This window comes from Hylobates moloch, unplaced genomic scaffold (assembly GCF_009828535.3).
Source record: "Hylobates moloch isolate HMO894 unplaced genomic scaffold, HMol_V3 SCAFFOLD_1, whole genome shotgun sequence".
In the NCBI taxonomy this organism is placed as follows: domain Eukaryota; kingdom Metazoa; phylum Chordata; class Mammalia; order Primates; family Hylobatidae; genus Hylobates; species Hylobates moloch.
The window spans coordinates 130,896,433-130,906,735 of NW_026652276.1; the positions used below are offsets into that span (position 1 = coordinate 130,896,433).

General features: G+C 40.5%; 1 protein-coding gene across 4 annotated transcripts in view; it reads right to left on the reverse strand.

Moving 5' to 3' along the window:
• Window positions 1-5,900, reverse strand: part of STARD3NL (STARD3 N-terminal like) — a 47,761-nt gene extending 41,861 nt beyond the window's left edge. Inside the window, exons 1-2 of one of the 4 annotated variants that reach the window (XM_032758297.2) lie at window positions 5,724-5,900; window positions 5,004-5,059 (exon numbers count right to left, since the gene is read on the reverse strand). The gene's annotated coding sequence lies outside the window, so the exon portion shown is untranslated. The other 3 variants (XM_032758296.2, XM_032758298.2, XM_032758299.2) reach the window with 3 other exon arrangements.
• Window positions 5,901-10,303: the final 4,403 nt, after the last annotated feature.

Genomic DNA, 10,303 nt, shown 5'->3' on the forward strand with positions numbered 1-10,303 from the left:
GCTCTGTCGCCCAGGCTGGAGTGCAGTGGTGTAATCTTGGTTCGTGGCAACCTCTGCCTCCTGGGTTGAAGTGATTCTCCTGCCTCAGCCTCCCAAGTAGCTGGCATTACAGGCAGCTGCCACCACGCCCAGCTAATTTTTATATTTTTAGTAGAGACGGGGTTTCACCATGTTGGCCAGGCTGGTCTTGAACACAACGTTTCTTAAACACTGAATTAACTGCAATGTTAAAGATGTGAGTTTTTCACATAAATAAAATCCAGATTTCTTGCTCCTCTTTAAAAACAGGCAATTGTGGAAATACTCCCCCATTTACCAGTCTGCCACTCAGCCACCTTGCTGACTCCCAGCTCTGCCTGGTCCCTGCCGGCATTTATTATTCCTCCTGGCTTATAGGGGTCTGTGGAGCCCTAATAGTTGGTGGCCGGTCTGAGTCAGCTGTGTTGGGTGAGAGCTCAGCAAGAGAATTTCCTCGTTTCACATTCCAGTATTGCTGCTTCCTAGTTGTGTAACCTTAGACAAATTACTTAACCTCTCTATGCCTATGTTTCTTCTTCTGTAAAACAGGGACAATTATACTACAACTTACCTTAGAGGGTTGCTATAAGGAATCAACCAGTTTATATAAAACAGTGGTTCTCAATGGTGTGGTGAGGGGGATTCTGCACTCCCCCTCCCACACCCCCCTAAGACCTGAGGCATTTGGCAACGTCTGGAGGCATTTTTAGTTGTCATGACTAGAGGAGGTACCACTAGCTTCTAGTGGGTAGGGGCCAGAGATGCTGCTAAATATCCTACAATGCACAGAACAGTCCCCAACAAAGAATCACCCAGCGTAAAATATCAACAGTGCTGAGGAACAGAAGCCCTGACATAAAGCATTTAGAACAACTCTTGGCACAAAGAAAGCCCTCTATATGCATCAGTTATTACCACCAATGCCCAAGGCAAGTCTTGTTCCTTCTCTAGCCTGGTGTTCCTCCCTCGGCTAGAGAAAAGTCTAATGCCCTCTGTGTTACCTTTGAGGAATTTAACATACAATTAAAATAGAAAAAGGTACTTGAAATTCAGTTTCTACATCATTAATTTAATAAATGCTTAATTTTTAAAAATAATTCTGAGAATATATTTTCCTGAAACAAAAAGCAAACAACAATGTACTTTGGTGAGCAATAATGCACAGTATTTGAAAAGTATACCGTTCTGGAAAATACAGGACACAGAAACCTATGATTACTGCAACTTGAAAGGTGCTGGGCCAAATTCCTCCAAACTCCAGATTGAATACACTGAGGATGCTCACTAGTCTCACAATACTATTTTGAAAACTGTAACTAGAGAGGAAGAAGAGAAGGGTTTTAAACTAAAGAGCCTACTGAACTTGATTCCATACCCATGCCTGTTCAGGAAGATCCTCCAGGCTTAAATAGCTCAGAGTCAGGGATTCCTGGTGAGAGTTAAAAGCTTTAATCTTGATTCACCACAAGAGGTATCTTCCAGATCCAGGTCAGCTCACAAGTAAAGCAAGCAAAACAATTGGAAAGGCCTGAGCTGTACTGATAGATCATGTAAGAGGCTGACAGGAGTTCCAACACAGGACATCAGAACTGATGACGGCCTGCTACAAGCCTCTGCAGCCATGAACCAGGGGTACTGACCAGGCTTCTTAGCCTAGCACTGCAAGTAACACAGGGCTAGTCTCTCTGGGCCTCAGTTTTCTCATCTGTAATATTAAAAAGTAGAAATCATTGTTAGTATTTTCCAATACCATAAACACAGTGAACACTGATTGTATTTGTGACAGTGTGCCTTCAACATTTATAGCCCAAAGACATGAATTCTTCTCAAAGGACCCCTTGATAACTGCAGAAAGCAGACCCTTAACTATAACAGAAAACAGGTTCTGTGGAACCAAAGCTGAGAAAAGCCTAACAGTGTGTCTCTCAAAGATAAGATGATGAAAGTGTAAATAACAGAGCTCTACAATCTGCAAAAAACTGTGCCTGTACATAACACAAATTGTCAAGTTTTTAAGCTAAAGTCAACATATATTTTAACACCTGGGTATGTAATAGTGCAATACTAAAGATATCAGGATTGGTAACTGGTGTCAAAGAGAGGCTCCCGAAAGTGCTATGAGAAAAGAAGGCTTCTGTTATAGAGACACGGGAAATGCTTTATTGATAAAGCAGCATTTGAGTGGACTTAAAGAGGGACAGGTAGAATTTTGGCTGGCTGGAGTTGTCTATCCAGAGGGCATTCCAAGCAGAACAAGTAATGGCACTGAAGCTGGAAAGCCTGAGGCAAAGACCAGGAGTCCAATTTGGGGCACTAGGCTCATGGCAAAAGATGGTGGTCAAATCATGATGACCTGGGTCTTCAGAATATGGGCATCAGTTGCATGAACAATCTTAAAGAATAGAGATAGCCAGGATGTCTAGTGTTGATATTATGGCCTAAAGAGCAAAAACTCTCTTTTGCTTAAACTTAAGTACCTTCCAATATTTAAAAAAGAAGATACTAATTCCATTAAAATTATTCTAAAGAAAAAGATAAATTCTATTAAGTTACAGGAGAGTCAAAAAGACATACAGAAAGTAAATTAAGCTATTTATTAGTCTGTTATTATTCATCTATCATATTCCACTCATAATTACTAAAATATGCAAACCTTAGAAATAAATAATGGGGATTTTTAAATTTTAAGACCACTGTTAACAGCTTTCTTTTTCATATTAATTTATAAACTGATTTTGACTTATTTTTAAACATAACATATTACTAAGAAAAAGAAGTTATATCGCTGACCTAAGGGCTTCCTCAATAACAGGAAGAAACTCTACTTGCTAAGAGAAACTATGAGTTAGCAAACTCTAGGCAATATTCCCATACTTCTAAGCATAAGATTAAGGCTAGGAAAATAGTAATACATTTTAAACTCCTTTTCAAACATTTCTAAAATTAAAACAATAATTTAAAAGTCATTTTTAAACCACAGCTTTCTATTAACAGAAACCAGATTCATCCAGAAAGTTTATACCTGTTCATTGTTCAGAAAAGGCAAGGAAAATAAGGCAAAGGATTATTGTAGCCCAAGAAGAAGCAACGTCTCATCTTTTTAAAATTAACTTTTACAAGTTTATGGACAATAAATTCATGCTGTTGAAATATTATATTTTTATATATACAGCAATATATTGATAGGGGACTTTCATGAAGGAAACACAGCAGAAAAAACACTAGCCTGAAAATGAGCAGGGTGAAAATTTGATACCAGTTTGGCCATTAGGTGCATTATTTTAAAACTCACTGACCTTCTCTGGGCCTCCACAGCCCTAGCTCTAAACTAAGAGGGGTGAATCATGTGATCTCTAAAATGCCACATCATAAAGCATAATTTTAAGTAATAGAGACTTGCTGCTCAGGGTAGCGAGGTTGGAGGTTAACAGGAGGTGGGGTAGAATGAATTAGGCTTTGGAGTAAACCTAATGGGAGTTCAAATCCAAGCTCCATCAGTACTAGCTCAGTAGCTGAAGTGTAAGTTTCCTTCACTATCAAAAAGGCTTAATATTTTCCTTTGCCACATGTTGGAAGGAATAGAATGTAACATACCTGGCACATCGTAGGTACTAAATAAAGGCAAGCGTTATGTTCCTGGTCAGTAATACAAGCTCTAATGAAGAACAATAATCCACTTGCCAATGCAGCTTCCTAGAATTTGGCTTGGAGAAGAGCAGGGACCGATTGCTACTGCTTTCCAAGTGGAAGGCAGGTATAGGTAATAAAGAGTATTCACGGTTCGAAGTAGAAAGGATTAAAAGCAGGGAGCTTAAGAAAAAGCAAAGACTTTGAGTTCTGCATATAACAGGAAAGGAAACAAACTACATCGGATAAGGTGCTGAAGGAAACAAGATCTTTTCATTAAGAGGGCCTCTGGAGAAAAAATATATACACAATGAATTACTGCAATGATTTCATAACCAAAACAAAGCAGAGAGTTGGCTAGAGTTTGAGTATCACTAAAAGAAAACAAGACTTTGCAATACACAAATTATCTTTCCCTTGCCTGCCTGTAATGCTCACACGGGATACAAGATGATCCAATCCCTGTACACCTCTCCAGTGTCACCTCTGACCACTGTCCCCTCACCTCACCCTCCCCTAGGTTCACTCAGCTCCAGCCACACGGGCTTTCCTTTGTCCCTGGAACATGCCAAATTCATTCTTCCTTTAGCTCCTTTACACTGTTTATATCTGCCTAGAAACTTCCAGCCCATTTTCTCATGGCTGACTCAGCTAAACATTCAGCTATCACCCAAAATGTCACCTCATGTTACCTCCTTAGGGAGGTCTTCCCTGACCACCCCATTTCTCCATACAACCCAGTCACTCTCAAACTCTCTACCCAGTAATATCTTTTCTGACATTTATTCCTATCTAAACTCGTCTCTTTGATTTACATGTTTATTATATTCTCCATCAAAAGTTAAAGTCTTTGAGGGTAGGGGCCTTATCTAAATTGCTCACTACTCAATCTCTAAAACCTAAAACCTAAAACAATGAGTGGCATAGACAATCACTCAGACAAACTGTCCAATGAATAAATCTAAATGATGTTAATCACCAGCCTTCTGTGAACATAAGTAAGGTAATATCCCTCAGAGGCTGTTTCATTTCGTTTCTTTCATGCAGTTTCAGGCAATGCAATAATGCAGTTTTAAAAGACCAATGTTTGAGACAGATTTTAAAGACAGTGACTTCTACATAACATATTGTATATGTTTTCGTTTTATGAACATGAATAATCCACCACCTTAATTATCAGAATCCATAAATAAAACAAGGATACCATAAGTCGTTTTGTGAGATCCTGCTTCTAGAAAGAGGTGTATGGGTAGATGGTATATAGATGGGAATTACCTTTCAGAATTCTTCGTAACAAGGAAATGTGGCAAACTGGACTAATTCCAGTAAAGATTTAATTAGACCCGTTACTTGGTTACCTTGCTAAACTTATCCAAACTAGTACTGTATCAAGTGATGAATTCAGTGATTCCATCTGTGAAACAGAAGACAAATGACATAGTGAACAAAGAAAAGTTCCACAATGTCCACCCATGTTTGAACTAAAAGAGAGGGGGGAAAATCCCTAACCCTAAATCAAAAGTATTCAAGCAACTAAGATTTCAAACAATGGCGAGATATCTATGAGTAGGCGAAGCAGTGAACTGAAACCACAGGGAGAACATTCATGATTCGTGCTTTCATTTTTTTTTTTTGAACACGACTTTTCTCAATGAATAGAAGAGACTCACAACCGCCTATGTCTGGACAACCCACGCATTACACCCAGTCACCAATTCTTGGTCCTTCTTGGTGGCCCATGGCGCCAGCCCGGGGCCGGCCCCACCGGGGACTCCTCAGGGTCCGCAGGCTGGAGGAATGGGGGCACTCCTGCTACCTATATCCATCCCTGAATCCCTGCCCACGCCGTGGGAGAAGCGGGGCTCAGCATTCTGCAACTTCACTCTTGTGTCCATTATAAGCACAGCCTGCCTCGCCCCTCCTCCTCCCCTGGAGGCTCGCGCAGGACTCGGTAAACAGAACAGGACCAGGCTATGGCCTCCGTCCGCGGGTCCCCTGTACGCCCCCATGTAAGTCATCCGACCCAGGAGACTCAGTTTTCCAACCTGTCAAATAGGGGAACGAGAAAGCCAGCCTACCTCAACGGGTGGTTCCTGGCCGGCCGCCCCAGGCTGGCCCGGGAACTGCGGATCCGCGGTCGCGCCCTGGCCTGAGGGGCGGGGCTTGGCGGGGCGGGACCCGGGACCCAGTCCAGCGGACGATGCGCAGCCCACCGCCCGCACCCAGCAGCCCCGGGACCTCCGGCCCGTGACGTCAGCACGCTGACGTCGACGCACAGAGCTCGCATCTCGCTCGAGGGACCAAAGACTCGACTGGTTCCTGAGTGCCGCCATAGGGGAGCCAACCTATTGGTCAGATGACGTGTCAATCTTCTACTGACCAGTAAACGACGCGGGAAGGAGGGAGAGGGCGGGCCGGCCTGCCTGTAGAAATGGGTGAGAAATCTGGGCATCCAGCTTTGAAACACGGAGCTGGTTGGACTTTCCCTCATTGTGCATCACACGGTTTAACAAGCGTCCGCTTCCTCTTCGTCCGCGTTTCTGCGCCTTCCGCTTCCCTTCACTCATTCGGTGGGGGTTTATGCTCCAGCTCGTGGGAAAATGTCATGGAAATGGGTTTCGGGGCCTCTTGGGCACCTCATGCTGAGCCCTCCAGGAATGAAAACAGGGCATACCATTTTTATGTCGGTACCCAGCTCAAGAGTCACCTCTTCTAACTCTCACTTCCCCCAGACCTATTTAGGATACCTTTTCTCAGCTCTCCTAGTTCATAACTAACATCTCTAAGTGGTAGTCACTTTTAATTATATCTATGTGTATGTTTTCACACGAAGTTAGGCACCTTTTATTGTTTTATTTAAAATTTAATTAAACTTTTCTCCCAATAGATGCCACAGTTATTCACATTTTTAGAAGTACAGAGGTATACAGTGAACATTCTTTGGATCCCCATTTCATTATTTGTATATTTTTCCAAAGTCGTTCTAAGTGCCGTTATTAATTTTAAATTACACAAGTAAGATTATGTCCATGCGAAAAAAAAAGCTTAAACGTTACAATTATGCTTATATCCCTTTTAGGCTCTAATTACAAACCCGGTCTGTAGATGATGACTCCTAGTTCCTGTGCATTTGCAAGTGTAGATGTTATTTTTTTACACTCAGCATTGAAATCTTTCCATATCTGTATATAAATCTACCTCATTCTCTGAAAATGCTGCATGTCCTCAGAACCAATATGTATATATATACAGATATAATTAATGTAGCATTCCCCTAATTAATGTACCATTCCCCCACCCTCACGTTTGTTTATTAATATTATTATGAGAAGCAATGGTACCGTAAATATATATGTAGATGCCTTTTTGTACTTAGGTCCAAGTATTTCTCTAGAGTGCAGATACCAACAAGAGAATGTACTGGATCACAGAGTATGCACAATGTAAATCCTTAATAGATTTCACTGATCTGCTCCCCTGAGTAGTTGTTTTAACTTACATTCCCACTCCTAGTATTTGAGCAATTTTTCCCTGTATCCTTGCCAAAACTGATAAAATACAATTTTAAAAAATTTTATAAACTGATAGATGTGAAAACCTTTTAAAGCATAACACATATACAAAATAAGTATAATAATCATAAGTGCTTGTCTTAGTGACAGTGTGAACAAACTTGTGTAACCACCACCTCATAGCAAAATTTTAAATGTTTACCAGCAGTTTAGAAGCTTTCCTCATGCTCAGTCTTAGTCATTATACCCCTACACACAGATAGGCACAATTCTGAATCCTACCACCAAATTAGTTTTTCCTGCTTTTGAATTTCTATAAATAGTCATACATAATATGTACTCTTATGTGGCTCTTTTTGTTTAATACTATATTTGTAAGATTGATCCATATTCAAGAATATAAGTTTCATTTTCATTTTTTATATAATTCCAAAATTTACTTGTCTGTTCTACTGTTATTTGACATTAGATTATTTAAAGTTTGGGGTAATTACAAATGACGCTGCTATGAATATTCTTGTACCTGTCTTATGATACACATAGTTACACATTTGATTTTGGAAGATCCATAGAAGTAGTATTACTATGCACAGGGTATATATTCAATATATTCAACATTAGTAGACACTGCCAAATAGTTTTTAGGTTTTACTAATTTATACATGCCCTAGCCGTGAATGAAAATTTCAGTTACTCTGCATCTTTGCCAACAATTACTATACTCATTTGTGTTTTGTGTCTTCCTTTTTCTTTTCCTTTTTAAATGTTATACATTCTGGTGAATATGTAGAGGCATCACATTGTGGATTTAATTGCATTCACTCATGTGCAGCCTCTGAAGTCTCAAAGAAATTGCTGGAAACCATTCCTGAGGAAGCCCAGATATTGGACTTACTAGATAATGATTTAAGTCAACTGTCTTACATATGCTCAAAGAACTAAAGGAAACTGAGAGGTGAAGCTGGCTGGGCTTGTGGGTTGGGTGGGGACTTGGAGAACTTTTCTGTCTAGCTAAAGGATTGTAAACGCACCAATCAGCACTCTGTGTCTAGCTAAAGGTTTGTAAATGCACCAATTAGCACTCTGTAAAAACGGACCAATCAGCACTCTGTAAATGGACCAATCGGCACTCTGTAAAATGGACCAATCAGCAGGATGTGAGTGTGGCCAAATAAGGGAATAAAAGCAGGCCACCCGAGCCAGCAGCGGCAACCGGCGTCCACTTCCACACTGTGGAAGCTTTGTTCTTTCGCTCTTCGCAATAAATCTTGCTGCTGCTCACTCTTTGGGTCCGCACTACCTTTATGAGTTGTAACACTCACGGTGAAGGTCTGCAGCTTCACTCCTGAAGCCAGGGAGACCACGAACCCAATGGGAGGAATGAACAACTCCAGACACGCTGACTTTAAAAGTTGTAACACTCACTGCAAAGGTCTGCAGCTTCACTCCTGAAGTCAGCGAGACCACAAACCCACCGGGAGGAACAAACAACTCTGCACATGCCACCTTTAAGAGCTGTAACACTCACTGTGAAGATCTGCGGCTTCACTCCTGAAGTCAGCAAGACCACGAACCCACCAGAAAGAACAAACTCCGGACACACCATCTTCAAGAACTGTAACACTCGCCAGGCGCGGTGGCTCACGCTTTTAATCCCAGCACTTTGGGAGGCCAAGGAGGGCAGATCACGAGGTCAGGAGATCGAGACCATGGTGAAACCCCGTCTCTACTAAAAATACAAAAAATTAGCCGGGCGTGGTGGCGGGTGCCTGTAGTCCCAGCTACTCGGAGAGGCTGAGGCAGGAGAATGGCGTGAACCTGGGAGGCGGAGCTTGCAGTGAGCCGAGATTGCACCACTGCACTCCAGCCTGGGTGACAGAGCGAGACTTCGTCAAAAAAAAAAAAAAAAAAAAAAACTGTAACACTCACCGCGAGGGTCTGCAGCTTCACTCATGAAGTCAGCGAGACCAAGAACCCACCAATTCCAGACACAAAGCCATGAACATAAAACCTGAAGGAAACTAGGGTAATGATGTATAAACAAAAGGAAAATATCAATAAAAAGATAGAAATTATCAAAAGGAACCAAATAGAAAATCTTGGGCTTGCAAGTACAAATAAGTGAAATGAAAACTTCACTTGAGAATTTCAAGAAACAATTTTCACATGTTGAAGGATGAATCAGTAAACTTTAAGATAGGAAAACTGAAATTATCCAGTCTTAGGAGTAGAAAGAAATAACAGGAAAATGAGCAAAGCCTAAGGGACCGATGGGATATCAACAAGGATACTGAAATATATATTACACAAGTCACACAAGGAAAAGAGAGAGAGAAAAAGAAAAAGTACATTAGAGGAGAAAAATGTCTCAGAACTCCCCAAATTTGAAAAGAAAAAGAGAAGATTCAATTAAATAAAATGAGAAATGGAAGTGAAGACATTATATCAAACTTATATAAGGAAAAAGGATTATAAGATTTGACTGTGAACAGTTGTGTGCTGACAACCTGAATGATAAGGACATGTTCCTAGAAACACACAAATTACCAAAACTAACTCAAGAAAAAATAGGAACTATAACCAGATCTATAACAAAGAGATTTAATCAGTCCTTTAAAAACAACAACATCAAAACCTGAAAAACAAGATGGCTTCACTGGTGAATTCTACTGGACATTTAAAGAATTAACATCGATCCTTCTCAAACTCTTCCAAAAAATTGAAGAGGTGGGAACACTTCCTAACTGAGTCTATGAGGCTGCTGGTATTCTCATACCAAAGCCAGACAAAGACACCATAAGAAAACTAGAGACCAATATTTCTATATGAATATAGACTCAAAATTCTCAACAAAATATCAGCTATTTGAATCCAAGTGCATATTAAAAGATTATACACTATGACCAAGTGGGGTATATCCTAGTAATGGAAGGGTGGTTCAACAAAAGAAAATCAGTTTATTTAACACATCATAATAATAAAATGAAAGAAACCATGTGATCATGTCAATTGACACAGAACATTTGAAAAAAATCAACATTGTTTCCTGATAAAGACACTCAGAAAACTAAGAAAAGAAGGGAAATTCCTAAACCAACACCTACCTAACATCATACTAAATAATGAAATAAAGAGAGCTTTCCCCC